The sequence below is a fragment of the Callithrix jacchus genome, chromosome 13, assembly GCF_049354715.1.
Source record: "Callithrix jacchus isolate 240 chromosome 13, calJac240_pri, whole genome shotgun sequence".
NCBI classification, from domain to species: Eukaryota; Metazoa; Chordata; class Mammalia; order Primates; family Cebidae; genus Callithrix; species Callithrix jacchus.
The window spans coordinates 119,740,146-119,758,932 of record NC_133514.1 but is presented as its reverse complement, the minus strand read 5'-3'; the positions used below and the strand labels follow the sequence as shown (position 1 = coordinate 119,758,932).

General features: G+C 43.6%; 1 long non-coding RNA gene across 1 annotated transcript; it reads right to left on the bottom strand.

Moving 5' to 3' along the window:
* Positions 1-2,582: 2,582 nt before the first annotated feature.
* LOC144579106 (uncharacterized) lies at positions 2,583-16,912 on the bottom strand. Its single transcript, XR_013525991.1, has 4 exons — positions 16,806-16,912; positions 16,290-16,569; positions 9,921-9,987; positions 2,583-4,811 (listed from the first exon to the last, which is right to left on the bottom strand). It is a non-coding gene; the product is annotated as an uncharacterized LOC144579106 (long non-coding RNA).
* Positions 16,913-18,787: the final 1,875 nt, after the last annotated feature.

Below are 18,787 nucleotides of genomic sequence, written 5' to 3'. Positions count from 1 at the left end.
TGGAGGATAATAAATTTGTGTTATTTCTGTGATAAAGTGTTGCAGCCGTAATTTTCTTTTCTTTTTTTTTTTTTTTTTTTTTTTTTGAGACGGAGTTTCACTCTTGTTACCCAGGCTGGAGTGCAATGGTGCGACCTCGGCTCACCACAACCTCCGCCTCCTGGGTTCAGGCAATTCTCCCACCTCAGCCTCCTGAGTAGCTGGGATTACAGGCACGCGCCACCATGCCCAGCTAATTTTTTGTATTTTGAGTAGAGATGGGGTTTCACCATGTTGACCAGGATGGTCTCGATCTCTTGACCTCGTGATCCACCCACCTCGGCCTCCCAAAGTGCAGGGATTACAGGTGTGAGCCACCGCGCCTGGCCTGCAGCCATAATTTTCTATGAAAATAAATATAACAAGCAATATGTAGAAGTAAAATATATAAGAATCACACAAAGAGGATGCATGATGTATCTGTTGTCAGATTTTACTCTAAATGAAGTGGCATAATATCATTTGAAGACAGAATATGATGAGAACCCTCTACTCCTAGCACAGATGTATACTTTAACCCTAAAGCAACTATTTTAAATCTTTTAAAAAGGCTTCATTCCTAGTGAGCCAATACCGGGAAATAACATGGAACCACAGAAAGTACTCAATTAATCAATGAATACACTATTAACAAAATGAGAAGTCAGAAGCCTGGGAGAAAACATAATATCTGATACAGGACTTACCTAGAAGACATATAAATTTGTAAAGAATTCTTACAACTCAACAGGAAGACAAACAATCCAATTTTAAAGGGCAACATATTTCAGTAGACATTTCACCAACAAGGAGACACGGACAGCAAACGAGCACGCAGAAAGCTGCTCATCGTCCTCAGTTGTTAAGAAAACAAAAATGAAATTCCATACAGTTGCTAGAATGGCTTTTTTTAATTTAAAAAGTGAAAAACCAGAAACTGGCTGATAGCAAAAGCTAGCAAGAATGCAGGGTCGCTGAAATCTTCACACACTGCAGTAGGAAGTGAAAAATCGCAAAAAAAAACTTTGGAAAACAAAGTTTCTTCAAAATTCAGCACACACCCACCATGTTGACTCGGCAATCTACCACAGACATTCTTCCAATGGAAATAAAAAGATATGTGAAAAAAAAAGAAGAACTGAAGGCAAATGTTTACTGTAGCTTTGTTCATAATCTCCAAAAAAAAATAGAAACAGCCCCGACGTGCACCAGCTGGCGGTTGCAGACAGAAAGCACGGAACCCGCGCACGGTGGAGCGCTACTGAATGACAAGCCACTGTCTCCCTCGAATGCATCAATCTCAGGAGCGTTATGTCATTAAATGGGAGAAGATGGACACAGAGCCCACATGCTGTATGAGCCATCTGTCTGACATGCTGGGAAAAGCCAACAGTGGCCACCATGAGCTGGCATTGGGGGAGACAACTGACTCCAAAGCTTCACCAGGAAACTATTGTGGCGGTGGTTACACAGCTGAATAGATTTCTCAGATCTCACTGAACTGTACATTAAAAGGGATGAATTCTACTTGGTAGTTATACCTCCATAAACATGACTTTTAAATAAATGGCAAAACGACTCCCTAAGGAGGAGAAAGTCTGAGAGCAGGCGTTTGGAGGCTCTCTGCCTTCCTGTTGGGCAGGGCTCACAGGCGTGGGAAGAGGCAGGCAGCCCTCCTTCAGAGCTGGGTCCCCTGCCTCTGACGGCCACTCCTTCCTGACTCCGTGCTGCCCGCAGCACCCAGGCTCCAGGCCGATTCCACATGGAGGATGCTGTTTTCTCATCTCCAGAGCTAGCCAGGCCCAGGAAGAGACCTTCTAGCTCTGACTTCTCTTGTCCTGCAACTCGACAGCCTCCAGTTCTGAGCAAAGCTTTTCTTGCCGTTAGCTTGGGTGGAAAGCTACAAAACCACGTGGGAGTGAGAGGAGCTGTCTCAGGCAGTAATGCCACAGCCCGTTTCTGCTCCCTGCCTGCAGTGGAGGTTCTGTGAAACAGACATGTTTGGGGAAATAAATATTTCATTTACAAAATGGTAAGGGCTTTCTGAGAAAACGCTTAAGTGCTGAAAACTTATTTGTAAACTGAAATACAGCTCACTGGTTTATTCATTAAATTTATTTAATTTTAATGATCTTTAATTGTATTAGCTTAGGGTTCAATTGCTGACACTAAGAACCATTCCAGCCAGATTAAGCAAACAGAGGCTTATCGGCAGGGACTAGGTGGCTTTCTGAATCACTGGTGCAGTGAAGGCTCCTCACCCCAGGAGAGTGGTGCCCCACCGTGAGGGGCAGGGTAGCCGCCCCAGGAGGGTCACATCAGGGTGTTGAGGCCTTGGACCAGCGCGACCTCCACCTGCATCCATGACAAAACCCGAGGGCTTCTGCCCAGCCTCCCACCCAAGCGTTCATTCAAGCCTACTTGCAAGGGGTCTGGAAGGAACGCTACATGAGGTCAGAATGGAGTGTGAGCCAGCTCAGCCCGATAAACACGTGCCTTGTCATAGACACGGCTCTTCGTTAAGCCCATCCACAAACGTGTAAGACACAGCAAACCAAGCGCAGTAATGAACACAGCACTAACGACTGAGAGCGGAGAGTGTGTTTTTGCAAACGGGACAAGCAGAACGCAGGGCAGGCAGGCCGGCTGCCGTGGGGAAGGCACCTGAGGAAGCCATGGTTTTCCAGAGAGCCTCCAGTCCTAAAAACTACTTTATGGCAAGTGTGGCATGCAAAGCCTATCAGGTTTTTAGCTACTAGATCTGGGGCAAGATCTAGACACTCCAGCAGAGTGCACGCATGACGTCTGAACAGAAAAGCGTGGGACACCTGGAGAGCCACCAAAGATCCAGTATGGTGGGATCTCCACTCACCACGAAACCAGAGGACCTGGAAGAGGATCTAGTCAGTCTGAACATCTCCCCAGAGAGGTGGCTCAGAGGAATGAATGGCCAATTTCCCGAGAAAAGAAGACTCTTTTTAAATTCAGTCTCAGTGATTGTGAACACGTAACACCAGCCCACGAGAGGAAATGTTAACTACATAACCATCAAATAAATAGAGAGAGAATTGTACACAGTAGAATGTGTGAGGAGACAGTATTATGAATGAGAATGGCACCAGTCTTTGAACAAGACAGAGGGGTAGCCATGGTCAGATTTCACAGTCTGGGGTCATCCACCCACTCCTATACCTTCTCCCACTCCTGTGCCAGGTTCTGAGAGTCCCTGTTAAATAGAAATGTTCTTTTTGATTAGAACATTACTTCCTCCTGAAATGTTATTGAAAAGGCCAAATTCACTAGATTTTCCGATGTTAATACACTAGGAGAATTATTTTTTAATCACTTTCTTCCATGAATGTAAAAAGACTACCTATCAAGGACATTCTTGGAATAAGCAACCTTGAAGGAAACTGGAAGTTGGGCCAAAGTAGGTAGTTAACTGGTATCTGGAAATGGGGCGTCTACCAGGTGCTTGAGATGCAGAGAATAAAATACAGCCCCTGCCCTCAGTGCATTTACAGTCTAATTGAGAATACCTGATGGGCACACGAAAAGGTAACTAAAAATACAAACAGAAGCTTACTACCAGCAAGATCGTCCATAAAGTTGTAGAGATGGAAAAATAAAACATTGACAAGAAAAGCTTCAGGAGTCACTGGGCTGCTCTGTAACCACACATTCTTAGAGTTTGAAAGGGACTTTCATGGACGATGTGACAACAGCCTGTGCTCAGAGGCACTGTCCGCACCTGGAGTTACGTGTGACTGTGGACATCTCCAGCAGGAAGGTGGCTTCGGGGGTCAGCTTATTCTGATTCTGTGTTAAAGTGGTCTTTCTACGTGTCTTCCAAATTGGCGTTGTTTTACATTTCACCCAGAGGCCTCAGGTACCCTTGGGAGCTACAGACATTCTGACCACTTTGCCCCTACTCAGTATTCTTCAAATAGTGAAAGAAATGTGTGTTGTCCATAAGCCTTATCCCTCTAGATAAGTTTTATCTACTAAACGTCTGTCACCATGTTTTCCTTGAGATGGGCCGGAAACTTGTCATCATTCCAAAGGGGATTCAAAACATGGTATGAAAAAAAAAAATGTATGGCCTGGCCGTGGCCATTTCTGGGTAGAGACAATGGCTCACATAGGGCAGCTTCTGGAAGTGAGTTTGAAAAGGCAGGTGAGGGTCAGAGCATGAAGGGTCTTGCGTGTCGGGCTGGGTCTGTACTTTGTTTCCTGGCAGGGGACGAACCAAATCTTACCCAGGAGATGATTTCCAGGCAGGAAGCACCCTTCCCAAACGTGTCCTGGATGTCAACCTTGACACCCAACTTGCAGAGTTCCAGATGAAGTTGACCTCAAAGCTACTCCTCATGGGAAGATGAAGTTCCAGTTATCAAGAAGTGGGAGTCGGCCGGCATTTTTATTTCCACGCGTGAGCTGAGTTTACTTAAAAATTGCATCTTGTGGGCTGTCATATCACATCCTCATTCTGCACTGCTGGACCTCTGCTCAGTAAGGATCCCTCCCATCCCTTGCCTACAAAGCTTCCAGCATCCAATGCATTTGTGGGTGCTGCTGACTTATTGAACATTTGTGACAACAAAGGCTCTTCCGTTTCTATGTTTCACAGTCTGCTCCACCTGCTTCCAAACTGTTTCCTATAATCAGCTCCCTCTCCTTCAAGTTTTCTCTATAAACTTAATTATCCTCACTTTATGAAGCAACGAATTTTCTTTCCCACCTCCTTCAGGGTTCTCAACTTGACTCTGCATATTCAACACCTAATCATTTGCCTGCCAAATGGAAAGAAGCAGACTTCAGACCACACCCTTTGACAGAATAGAAAGATTGACAGATGCTCTCAGAAGCCCCCTTTCCTTTCTCCCTCCCCAGTCAACCGCTGTGAGCTGCTGCTGAAAGGAATCACATGCCTCTTTATTTCCTACTGTTATAATTTTCTCCACTTGAGAGACAGAAACAGATGCCACTAGTTCTTATTCATAAATGACATTTTTCTTTATCTCCTTTATGGAAAGATTAATTCCACAGTGATCTATAGACAGAATTAATAGAAAAAGAAACTGAAAAAAGTTAGGGCATTAAGGCAATAAAACAGTCAGAGGTGATGTGAAATTAAACTTAGGCTGCCGCGATCAAGGACAGGAATGAAGCAAGAGAATGCGGAGGAGAAAAATCAAATGAATAAACCTTAATGAAAAGAAAACACAGCCAGGTAACTGCGGGCATCCATGCATGTGTTAGCCTGCGTGATAGGCATGTATCAGGGGCTGGGCAAGAAGGGCTGTAGGTGCTGGGACAGGAGAGTAGGAGGACACAAGCTCCTACTTACACTCTAGTGGGAGAAACAGACAATCAGAACACAAATAAGTAGTCAAGATTATTTCAGACAGCAACAAGCGCTGAGAAGACCGTGAAACGAGGTGAGGGACTACGGTGGGTTGGGAGAGGCAGGGCCTGCTTTAGATTAGGCAATGAAATAAGGCTTGCCAAGCTGATAATGAAATAGAAATTAGGATTATATCAAGGCGGTGGCTGTGCAGATGCTCAGGCAGGTTATTCCAGGGTCAAGAAAAGAAAATGACTTAAGAACAAAGCAAGCATAATTGAGGGGGAAAGACCTTTGGGACCCCATGCAGTGTGAGGATGACGGGGTAAAGCTGGGGAAGTGCTTAAACGGGAGGTCATGTAGGAATGAAGTAATAACGGCAATGGTTGGGGGTACAAAGCTTGTTCCTTTGTAAATACTCAGCAGATGACAGTTATTATTCTGATAGTTTGGCTGTACCCAAATCTCATCTTGAATTCCCACATGTTATGGGAGGGACCTGGTGGGAGGTAACTGAATCATGGGGGCGGGTCTTTCCCATGCTGTTCTCATGATAGTCAATAAGTCTCATGAGATCTGATGGTTTTATAAAGGGGAGTTTCCCTGCACAAGCTCTCTCGCTCTCTCTCTTTGCCTGCTGCCATCCATTTGAGACATGAATTGCTCCATCTTGCTTTCTGCCATGATTGTGAGGCCTCCCTAGCCATGTGGAACTGTAAGTCCATTAAACCTCTTCTTCTTCTGAGTATTGGGTCTTTACCAGCAGTGTGAAAGCAAACCAATGCACCTTCCTTATCTAATTATTATTATAGCTTCAGCTGACTCACAGCCTATGCTATACTGCTGGAGAATATAACATAAAATAAAAAATTAATAATTCTTCACAATTAATCTATGAATTCAAAGCAAAAACAAGAAGCAAATGATTTATTGGAAGATGAGGAAACCTTGCTGTTATGAAGATGATGAAAATAATCTGTAATGGCATATCTTGCTGATAGGAGTGTATATTTACATAATTTTTAGGAATGTGAGTTAATAAAATCTACCAACAGCATTAAACACGTGTGCCTTTTGATCCTGAGATTCCATTTCTTAACAATATTTAAGCATGGTGATAGTGAATTCAATGCCTGTGTTCAAAAATTTCATTAAAAGGACATTCACACAATAATGTCTTAAAGAAATCTGGAAACAACCTAAATGTTTATCAGCAAAGAGAGGTTAAATCATTAAACTTCCACATATCTGAGCACCGCCCAGTCATTGAAACTGGTGTAGCTAAAGGTATACTTACTGACACTGAAAGACGTTTCCAGTATCTTGCTTAGTGAGAGAAACAGTGTAGAAATATCATTGTGGCATGATTGCTGAGATTGACTTTTCTGTCTGCTCAGCATTTCCCTAAGGAAACTCCCTCTTCCTCTTTCTCTAGTCCTGTGGGTGGCATGGGGTTTGGGGCAAAGCACTTTACCAAATGGGGTATCCCCCAACCATCGTTATCAGCTCAGGAGTGAGCTTGTAGTCCTGCTGGACCAACGAGCATCCTCCCTGGTGTTGCTGCTGGTGCTTACAGGAAACCAACATTTTCTTTTGCTGGGACACTTTCAACTAAAGCCAGTCCATCTTCTTGAAAGAGGCCATGTCATATTGTGAGCTGGCGTGGTTTGAGCCCCTGTAATTGGCAGTGTCACCCATTGGGCTTTTCAGTTGTATGAGGGAGTGAATTCATTTTCTGCTTAGAAGAGTTTGACTTAACATTCTGTGTTTGAAACTGAAAGAATCATCACCAATAAGAAACCACTTTTTTAGTGAAAGTGGATAGAGAAGCACCTGGCAGGATCTAAACCAATGCATGATGAAGGCTATTTGCAGATTTGTGGATCTTGTTTTCTAGATTAAACATATGATATTTTGTAATTTTCTTTTAATGAGCAGAACTCACTTCATATCTAACAAAAAGATGAGGTTAAAATGGAGTAGCAAGAAAAGACTTCAGGTTGGGGTCAAGATTTTGAGAAACCAAGAGTTCTGTTTCAACCATCTTAGTTTGAAACACATGCTATGCACTCAAATGGTGACACTGAGCAGGGCTTTGTCTACCTGAGTTCACAGCTCAATGAAAGAAGTTGCCACCAAGATATAAAATTGGGATTATTCATTCTACAGAATGTATTTAGGTAAGCAGAGCCTGCAGGTAGAAATGGAGACCTAAGGGAAGCCAAAACAGAAATGCTGCCAGAGGAGAAAATCAGCCAATCAGTATAGACAGAATAAAGGAAAAGGCATGGTAGAATGAGGCAAACCTGGGAGGATGTCATGGAGAGGAGAGAGTGCTTTGAGGAAGTCCTTTTTGAGGAAGGAGTTGTCCACAGTGCTGATAGCTGCAATTTGGTCGATGAAGACCAGGACAGAGCAAGATATAAGATCCAGCCAGCTTGTTATGGATGACTGGTATGGTTTGGCTGTGTCTCCACCCAAATCTTACCTTAAATTGTAGCTCCCATAATTCCCACATGTCTTGGGAAGAACCTGATGGGAGGTAATTGAATCATGGGGGCAGGTTCTTCCTATGCTGTTCTCTTGATAGTGAATACATTTCAAGAGATCTAATGGCTTGATAAAGGGGAGTTCCCTTACACACACTCTCTTGCCAGCCGCCATGTAAGTTGTGCCTTTGCTCCTGCTTCATCTTTCACCATGATTATAAGGCCTCGCCAGCCATGTGGAACTGTGAGTCCATTAAACCTCTTTTTCTTTATAAATTACCCAATCTTAGGTATTTCTTTATTAGCAGCATGAGAACAGACTAATACAATAACCTTGAGAAGAGTAATTTCAGACAGAGGTGTGAGCAGAGCACAGATGCAGTAAGTCCAGGAAGGAAAGAGGGGCTGAAATTAAGCTCTTAATTTCAGTGAACTGGAGAAGTATTTTATTGAGAGGAGACCTAAGAACAGAGCCTTCCTGTTGAGAGGGAATGGTGCAGGGGGTCAGATTCTGCCACTTTTATATTTTAGTATAGGAAATACTAGAGCATGTTTGTGTGTCGATGAGAAGGTGTCAAAAGAAGATTATGAACATTCAGGGAAGTATGGGCTTAGTTATAGGCTTGAAAGAATAAGGAAATGGAATTCACAATACAAGTGAAGAGATTAACTTTATATAGGAGGAGGAAGTGAAAGCAGAGAGAGTTAATATAGATGAAAGTAGATTGGTATTCAAAAGTGATAAAATAAGAGTTTCCTTCTAATCATTTCTAACCAATTTCTCGTGCAATGTGAAATGAGATCATCATCCAAGTGCAAAGAGTTAAAGACAGAAAGGCTGAAATCGTTGTTTTGAGCAATGAGAGAATGTAGTGGGATTTTTTACACTTTTTTGAAGGTTCAGTTGAGACTGACTGATGTGAATTAAAGTCAAAATGTATTAGTCTATTTTCATACTGCTATGAAGAAATACCCAAGACTGGGTAATTTATAAAGAAAAAGAGGTTTACTGGACTCACAGTTCCACATGGCTGGGAAGGCCCACAATCATGGCAGAAGACGAAGGAGAAGCAAAGGCATGTCTTACATGGTGGCAGGCAAGAGAGTGTGTGCAGGGGAACTACCCTTTAGCAAACAATCAGGTCTCATGAGACTTATTCACTATCACGAGACCAACACAGGAGAACTGGCCCCCATGATTCAATTACCTCCCACCAGGTCCCTCCCATGACATGTGGGGATTATGGGAGCTACAATTCAAGATGAGATTTGGGTGGGGACACAGCCAAACCATATCAGAGACCAATGACAAATGCTGGTTGGTTCAAACTACCAGTAATTTGATCACAAATTAATGGTAATAAAATGAATCTTTCAAAGTTATCTGGCCTAGCCATTCACAAAATAAAAGCACCCATTGAAATATCCTTAGCTGCTAGTTGGTCACTAATAGAATTTCTTATGTACTGGTATTAGTTACAATAACTTCTGCCTACCCCAGAAGTTCACAAAATGAAAACATCCTAATTATGCAACAAGTACAATCTTTGTCACTGTATTGATATGGACTCGATGCCTGGCTTTGTCATTAGCAGGCCATGTAGCAGGGCTGGCCACCTTTCTGAGCCTTGGTTTTCTCATTTCTAAAGGAGAAAAATCACATTTACCATGAGGGCTGTTAAACTGAGATTGCAGTCAGCACTCCATATCTGTGAGTTTCTAATCTGGAGATGTCAAGGCTGGCTGTGCTCAGGCATTTTATATCTTGGATTTGAACAACTACAGATCCTTGCCAGGTCCAGTGAACAAGTCCACTGTGGATAAGAGGGTCAACCTTACTTGGTACACAGAATATGTTTAATAGTGCACTGATTATTTTAAAAGTTATTACCTCTAACTTATACTCAGCAACTTACAATTCCCAAAAAGAAAAAATCTTAACACTTCTTCTTAGAAAAATCACTGAGTAAAAATCATTACCTTTAAAAGACACTTCACACAATAAAGTTCTAATGCACCCAATTTAGACTTCTCTAATTACCGTGGAGTCGAAACATGAAACTTACCTCCCTCAGGGCTTTTAGAACTTTTGGAGCCCATTTCCTAAACATGTATTGTCTTTCCTACTTCATTCTGAAAAGCAAACCAACAGGAGAGGAAATTAAAATACAGGCCATTACCCGATTCCTTCCTGGAGAGTGATGAGGAAGGTGTCAGCTGCACATCACATAGAAGAAATCTTTGTACTTTACATGCGCTGTTTCTGCCACCAGAACATTGCTGAGCAAATTCCTTGATACAAAATTCTCCCAACTCACCCTCTTGAAGATAAGCCTGCAAGCAATTTTTCTCAACATTAGCCTTGTAAAAAAAAAAAAAAAAACAAAATGACAGAAAGAATTCAGTGCTAGAGTTTGAAAAAGCTCTTGTTCAATTCTACAGGAAATAAAATTCTTAAAATATATATACAGGAATCAATCATAAAAATGAGTATCCATGACAAAGCAAAGAGGTAAGCAGAAAAGGAACTTAACATACATAAAATGTGACACGTCATAAAATAACCAAGAGAGTGAGCAAATCCCCTGTGCTTCTGTAAAATAGTCTTTATAAAATAAACAATCCTTCACATGTCATTTCCGTAGGCTACAAACAATGACAGCTTGGATGGAAAATAAATTAAAAGTGTTCCTATTCCTCATTCCAAAAGGATTAAGTGTTCCTTTGTTTTAACCTATTTTGGAATGAAACATAGAGAAGCTCTGCTGCTGCAGAATCAGCCTAACCAGACAGGTGAGTGCGCGTGGAGGGATGCAGGCTTCCCTGCACATTCGTGGAGCTGCCGGGTGGAGGTCCTGGCAGTCATCTAGAGCCAGGAAATGATGAGACACTGCAAGGAAGTAAAACGAGCTGGTCTCTGAACGTGGCTCAGAGGCTAGGAAAGTGTACAGATTTACACTTTGGAGCCATTTCTCGTTTGCTCTAAAAACATCAGTATGGCACCTCATGTTGTGTGTGCCACCATACACAGGGCAGGCAATAGAAAATGTGTACAAAGGCAGGTTGGAGTATTTGCAAACATTGAAGGAACTCTGCAGGGACTCTAGGTTGAGAGATTCTTGCTCAAGAGAAGAAACTCGTGTTCTTTATATTCGGTATTCAAAACAGCTCTATTTGGAGCAAAGCTTGCTTATTCGTGTACCTAATTAACTTAGACTGAGCCAGTATGACTGCTGAAGCCCTACGAACTGACCTTTGGACCCAAGACCTATAAGTCGTTTATTATTCCTTAAGAAACTCTCTTTGCCTAGATGTAGACATGAGTGACTTATTATAAAGCTATCCCTAGTCATGTGGACTAATGTGATGTGTACTGCAGCTCAATTTCTTATAATTGAAGTTGAGTATGTTCATACTGATGTCACAGTTTCCCAGCTTTCTCCAGTCTAACCTATAAATGGATCCCTTCAAGCAACATCCAGAAATAAAATGGACATTTTAGGGGGTTTTGTTTCAAAAAAAAATAAAAACAAAAAATTACCTAGCTGTTGAAATTTTTTAAGTGATTTTAAAATCCTCAAAAGAAAGTAATGGTACTCCTCAGGAACTACAAGTAGGATTTGTAACTGGTTAGGTCTCTTGGTTAAGTCCAAACATGCAATGAAGAGCAGAGAAAATTTCACAAAATGAACAAGTCGTTCTGTGTACAGATTGGACTCAGGGCCAAACCAAAGCTCTCACCAGTCAGTTCACATGGAGAAGGTGAGCTGGGTGACCCCAGCACCCCTAAGGAAAAAACATCTGGAGTCTGCTCTGTAAATAGCTTCTTAGGAGGCGGCACAGGTAAGCCCAGGCGTGCTCCTCCGAAGCTCCTGCAGGCACCAGTGGTGAATGAGCTGAGAAAAATGAAAGAAGCCATCTCACAGGCAAGCCCCTGCTTTTCCTTTTCTTCACTGCCTTTTCATCCCACAATCTGATGATGGGGGCAGGAGGCAGTAACTAGGGATATTTACACAGATATGAGGGACTTAGTAACACCAGAGTCACACAAAAGTGAATGATGCCTTCCCCAGCAGAGGCCCAGCAGAGGCCCAAGAGTCACAGAACTCAGCCCACGTGTCTCTTGGGCTTTACATGGTTAACTTCTAGGAAGCTTGGAAACTCCAGGTGTATATGACGGGAGTCCATGTGTCAAAGATTATACCGAGGTATTCCCTGAACTAACGCAAGAAGGTCTTCCTCTTGAAACCTTAGGGAAAGCAAACGATGGCAGGAACCACTCAACATTTTATTCAAGGAATCTCTGAATCTATAAAATGCCGGTTAGACAAAAGTGTCAATATGCTCTCAGATCGGTAGTTCTAGTACCCAAAAACAGATCGAAATCTCAATCGTGTGGACGGTCTTACTCCAGGGATAAGTTATCTTCCGATGGAACACTGGATTCTGACTTCTGTCATGTTGACTTACTGATAAAGCCGATCACTCCCACCTTCCCTCACCTGCCCTTGGGCCATGAATGGGAACATCCAAACACACAAATGTTCTTCATTTTCAGTCATGGGAAAGTTGTGAGAGCCACATACCCATAGACGGTCAGAGCCTTACAAAAAATTGACACCCAGACCAACTGCCTAATTTTTTTCAGCAATTCTAAAGAACCCTACAGTGGTGAAGTGGCTACTCGGATGCATTCAGCAAGTTAAAAACTAAACTGGGGCATGAGCCAAGGGCCCAAGACCCTCGAGTTTTTATTTTCCATGACTACATTCCTTGCATAACACAAAAATAGTCACCCCGAGTTTCAGGACTTTTGCATTCAAATTACCTTTAGTCTCATAGCTTAAATTTAACAGAAATATTCATGGTGATAGTTTGTAGATTTGGCAGAAAACTCTTTCTTCAAATATCTCTCCTATGCTACGTTATGTCATGAAGTCTTGCATAATTACAACAGAAAAGCAATGAAGAAACCTGGGCCCCTTGGTTGAGCTTTTCTGGTGCACGCCTGGCAGTGCAGTGCTTTTGGGGAATTTCTCACTTTCACATTTTCTCACTTTTTTCAAGGCCAGCCTGAGGTGATGCCTGATGCATTGGAATTGTGGTCATAAATTTAAGTTCATCTTGTAGCCAATAGTAAGAGGCATGGCTGCCTGGTCCACAGTTTCCCTCGGCAAGAGTGGCTGAGATGCAGAATAGACCTAGCCAGCCACCCGGGCTCTCACAATTGATCCAAAGACAGCTGCATAATCAAAACAGATTTGATTAGAGTTTCTCTCCCAGTAATTTAAAATTGCCGAGAACACTGGGGTTGAGTTCCATTAATGGCGGCATCCAAGAGGCAAGAGCCCTTTGGTTCCCTTGCTTGGCTGAGTCACTCCATGCTGTGAGACAATTTAACCAGGAAGGAAATAAATAAAATCGCCTCTCGTATCATGCCCCAAAATCAACTACAGATGGATTAAGACATTCAGTGTAAAGGAAGCAAAACACACTACAAAAGCACTGGGGGAAGCAAAAGCAAAAACAAGGCTCTACCAAACTCAACGCTAACAAAGGTAAAACTTCCGTGCTACAAAAGGTGGTCCTAACACATTACAGTGTGAGCGACAGAATGGAAGAGAAGAGTCACTCTGCATACATCCGGTCACAGATCAACGTACAATCACACAACATAGCCTCAAATCCATAATCATGTGTATACTGGAAATAGTCAAGGCCATTTTCAGAGCACGGGTCGCAATCATTCCTTTAAAACTGAGCCTTGATGACTTCACGGGTGAGGGGTGGGATGTGCGAGAGAACCAGAGCAGGGAGGAGGGGATTTGAGAAGGCAAAGCAGCCTCTGCTGTGGTCCGGGCAAGATGGCTTGGCAGGAGGAAAGATAAAGTCATGTGGACACGCTGAGGAAATGTCTTAGAGGATAACCAACCGGGTAGGATGGGCGGAGGTCAAAGAAGGCGTTATCAAGGACAGTGCCCAGGTCAGCTCTGGGGAAGGTAAAGGCAGGCTTTACCAAGAAGGACATCATGGGGCAGGAAGGAGTAGGGGCTCTGGGTGTCACTGTCATTTATTTTTAAATACTTAAGCAGATACAGCAGGATCAATACATGTGTAAGGGTTAGTTTTAGTCTGTATATTCCGGGGGTCTGCATATTAGTTAATATTTGAACGATTCCAACCTAGAATATACACTTCACAAACCGCACTGCAACCTGCAGACTCTTTTTTTTTTTTTTGAGACGCAGTTTCGCTCTTGTTACCCAGGCTGGAGTGCAATGGCGCGATCTCGGCTCACCGCAACCTCCGCCTCCTGGGTTCAGGAAATTCTCCTGCCTCAGCCTCCTGAGTAGCTGGGATTACAGGCACGCACCACCGTGCCCAGCTAATTTTTTGTAATTTTAGTAGAGACGGGGTTTCACCATGCTGACCAAGATGGTCTCGATCTCTTTACCTTGTGATCCACCCGCCTCGGCCTCCCAAAGTGCTGGGATTACAGGCTTGAGCCACCGCGCCCGGCCGCAACCTGCAGACTCTTTAACTTGTCTCACGAAGGGCCAGCACCAGAGTTTGTATATGAGCATAACAGACACTAGACGTCATCTTTCACCAGTGAAAGGAAAGCCGTTCAAAACACATGAACTGGACAGAGGGGCAGCACGGACACTCTATGCATGAACAGGGAATAACAATCTGACAACTACAGGAGGCTTAGAGCCCCTTGCAGGCCTATGTCTGCCACTCACAGAAAACTCAGGCGTGTGGCCCTGATAAGCAGGTTCGCTAAGGCTGCCGCTGATACTGCCGCTTCTCTCCCAGTGACCCTTTCATGCAAGGCTGTCGACAAAGAGCCTAAAAGAACGAAGAGAGTCTGGGTGTTGTCCAGAGCAGGCTGGATCACCCTTTCTTTCTTTTTTTTTTTTTTGAGATGGAGTTTCGCTCTTGTTACCCAGGCTGGAGTGCAATGGCACAATCTTGGCTCACTGCAACCTCCGCCTCCTGGGTTCAGGCAATTCTCCTGCCTCAGCCTCCTGAGTAGCTGGGATTACAGGCACGTGCCACCGTGCCCAGCTAATTTTTTTTGTATTTTGAGTAGAGACGGGGTTTCACCATGTTGACCAGAATGGTCTCGATCTCTTGACCTCGTGATCCACCCGCCTCGGCCTCCCAAAGTGCTGGGATTACAGGCTTGAGCCACCGCGCCCAGCCCTGGATCACCATTTCTGCCTTGCAGTTGGTGGAGTTTCTAGACGCGGCAGAATTCGGCGTGATTCTTGCTTCCCTGGTAACACGCCACATGGTAGGTAGATTGTAGAAAGAAAGATGTCAGTCATCATCCACTTCTAACGGTCAGAAGCTACCAAATTTTGTGATTAAAAATGTAACAACAGTGAGAAAGACCGAAGAGCATCAGATTTGAGGTGCAAATCCTTCATATGGAGGCTACAAACAGGCAGTTGGAGATACAGGTCACAAGTTTAAGAACATATAATGTGGGGTCCTAAGAATATAGTTGATATTTACAGCGATAGGATTGGTGAGTTCACCAGGTGAACGAGTGCAGCAGAGAAAAAGAAAGAATGTGATCAAGACCTGAAGAGCCCCAATACTTTAAAATAGTGAAGAAGAAAGAAAATCAGTAAAGGGCCAATGGAAGGAGGCAGAAAATTAGCAAAAACCCAGGAGAAGAGAATGTTATGGAAGCCAAAGCAAGAAATGTTTAGGAAGAAAAGAAGTGGTCAGCTGTGCCACCCGCTACCTTTGGTTTTATGTAAGATTTGGGTCTGGAGGGGAGAACCTGTTCTGTGTTGTGTCTGATACCATATCTGCATGTCTGCGAGCCCGCCAGCTGTCTCACAGAGCCCATTACATGGGAGGTGGTCTGTAAATTATAACTGAGCTACAGTAACATTTTGCAGTCATAGAAACATGCTTTCACGTAAATAGCATTCATTCTATGCATGAAAGTGCTCTGAAATAAGCAACACTTACCTCATTCATTTATTATCTGTGTGAACAAATAGGGCTAGAGTCTTCAGGAAGATCAAGCTTCTCACATGACAAAAGATAAAGTAGGTTGAACAACGTGTCATGGCTTGAAAATATCTCCAAGATATTTGAAATAACAAGATGTGTATGGTAATATATCAGTCACATTAAACAACGTAAGTTATATATGTTTGCTTCTGTAGTTTTTTAATGTCTATTGCATAGAAGAAAACTGGGAATGGGCTTACAGACCTTGCTGTAAAAACAATGACTTCTGGGAAGAGGATGGATGTGAGGGTTACATGATTTAAGAACACATGTAATTTTTGAAAAAAGGCTTATGTATACTCATTGATGGATTGTGAAAGTCAGTGTAAACAGTAGATTAAAGTCCTGCATAACCTCATGATTTAAGAACATATGTGATTTTTGAAAATAAGCCTTACCTATACTCATTGATGAAATGTGAAAGTCGGTGTAAATAGTAGATTGAAGTCCTGCGTAACCTCACAAGCTAGAGATAACCGTTGTTAACATTTTGGCAGGGGTTGAGGATCATCATGGCAGAAGGGAGGCAGGACTAGATTGCAGGTATGACTTGGACGGACAGACCAGTGTGCGGAGGCTCCAATGGTGACTTTTGCTCCAGAACGACTGCAGGAACAAGCCGGGAACCCTGAGAGGGCTCACAGACCCTCTGAAGGAAGCAGATTGCTCCTGCAGGACCTGGAAGACACCCCAAATACTACTGTGAATGCCCAAGCTGTGGAAGTGGGAAAGGGAGTTCCTCTGCCCTTGAACACACACCCCCACTGGGGAACCTGACGGTCTAGCTTGTGGGAGAAGTCTCTGACCTTACCTGGAGCTGAGTCAGTTTAGAAAGCCAAGCGGAACACAGGGGTAGAGGAAGCAGCTGGAAAGGTCCTGGGAGCTTGCTGGGTCTCCAAGCCAGCTATTCCTACCTGGCACCACAGGGATCCATCAGGAGGGCGACCAGAGGAGCAGGGAAAACGCAACCGGGAGTAGGGAGTCTCCAGCTGAACTTTGTAACAATTTCAACCAGGTGAGAAGCTTCCTGGGCAGAACGTGGGGGAGGGTAAGAATCTTGCGTGCAAACTCACAGGTGGGGAAAGAACTCAGCCCTTTTCTTTCTCAACTGGGAGGCGGATAGCCTAGGGCAAGGTCTCAGCCCTGCATGCTCTCTGCATGGAAACAGACTGTTTTGTGGGGCTGTTATGTGGGGCATGGTGGGAGTGAGACTGGCTCCTCGGATTGCATCGGAGTGGGGTGAGACCTGTAGCTGCCGGCTGTCCACTTCCCTGACAACCTGCATGACTCAGCAAAGGCAGCCATAATCCTCCTAGGTACACAGCTCCCTTCACCTGGGAACTTCATTCCCCTCCCTCACATCAGCCTCAGAACGACCAGCCCAAGGAGAGACTGAGCTGAGACCCACCTAGTCCCATCTCCACCTGATGGTCCTTCCCTTCTCACTCTGATAGAGGAAAACAAAGAGCATATAATCTTGGGAGTTCTAAGGCCCCACCCAGTGCCTGATCCTCCCTACACAACCACAGCTGATGCTCTCTGAAAGCGCCACAGGAGGCCAACCAGCACAAAAACAGTGCATTAAACCACCAAAGCTAAGAACCTTCCCAGAGGCCATCTCACCTCCCTGCCACCTCCACTGGGACAGGCGCTGGTATCCATGGCTGAGAGACCCACGAATGGTTCACCTCACAGGACTCTGTGCAGACAACCCCAGTACCAGCCTGGAGCTGGGAAAACGCTGGGTATCTAGACCCAGAAGAGAGATAACAATCACTACAGCTGGGTTCTCAGGGAGCCACAACCATAGGAAAAGGGGGACAGTTCCACATCAAGAGAACACCCTGTGGGACAAAAGAATCTGAACCACAGCCTTCAGCCCTAGACCTTCCCTCTGACAGAGCCTACCGAAATGAAAAGGAACCAGAAAATCACTGTTAATATGACAAAACAAGGCTCCTTAACACCTCAAAAAGTCACACTAGCTCACCAGCAATGGATCCAAACCAAGAAGAGAATCCAAACCCTGATTCACCTTAAAAAAAAAAAAAAAATTCCAGGAGATTAGTTATTAAGCTAATCAGGGAGATGCCAGAGAAAGGCAAAGCCCAGTGCCAGGAAATCCATAAACCAATACAAGAAGTGAAGGGGGAAATATTCAAAGAAATAGATAGCGTAAAGAAAAACAAAACTTCAGGAAATGTTGGACACACATATACAAATGCAAAATGCTCTGGAAAGTCTCAGCAATAGAATTGAACAATTCTGTTGTTCAATTCATCAAGACACGTCATCAAGACAGAAAGCCAACAAAGAAACAATGGACTTAAACTATGCATTGGAATATATGGACTGAACATATATATAAAGAACATTTCATCCAACAACCGCAGAATTTACATTCTATTCAACAGCACATGAAACTTTCTCCAAGACAGATCATATGATAGACTACAAAATGGGCCTCAATAAATTTAAGAAAATTGAAATTATATCAAGCATTCTCAGACCACAGTGGAAAAAACTGGAAATCAACTTCAAAACGAACCTTTAAAACCATGCAAACACATGGAAATTTTAAAACCCGCTCCTGAATGAGCATTGGGGTAAAAAATGAAATCAAGATGGACATTAAGAAATTCTTCAAACTGAGCAACAAATAATGACACAACCTATCAAAACCTCTGGCATGCAGCCAAAGCAGTGCTAAGAGGAAAGTTCATAGTCCTGAACACCTACATTGAAAAGACTAAAAGAGCAGAAACTGACATTTTAAGGTCGCACCTCAACGTACTAGAGAAACAAGAACAAACCAAACCCAAACCCAACAGAAGAAAGGAAATAACCAAGATCAGAGCAGAACTAAATGAAATTGAAACAAAAGAAAATCCAAAAG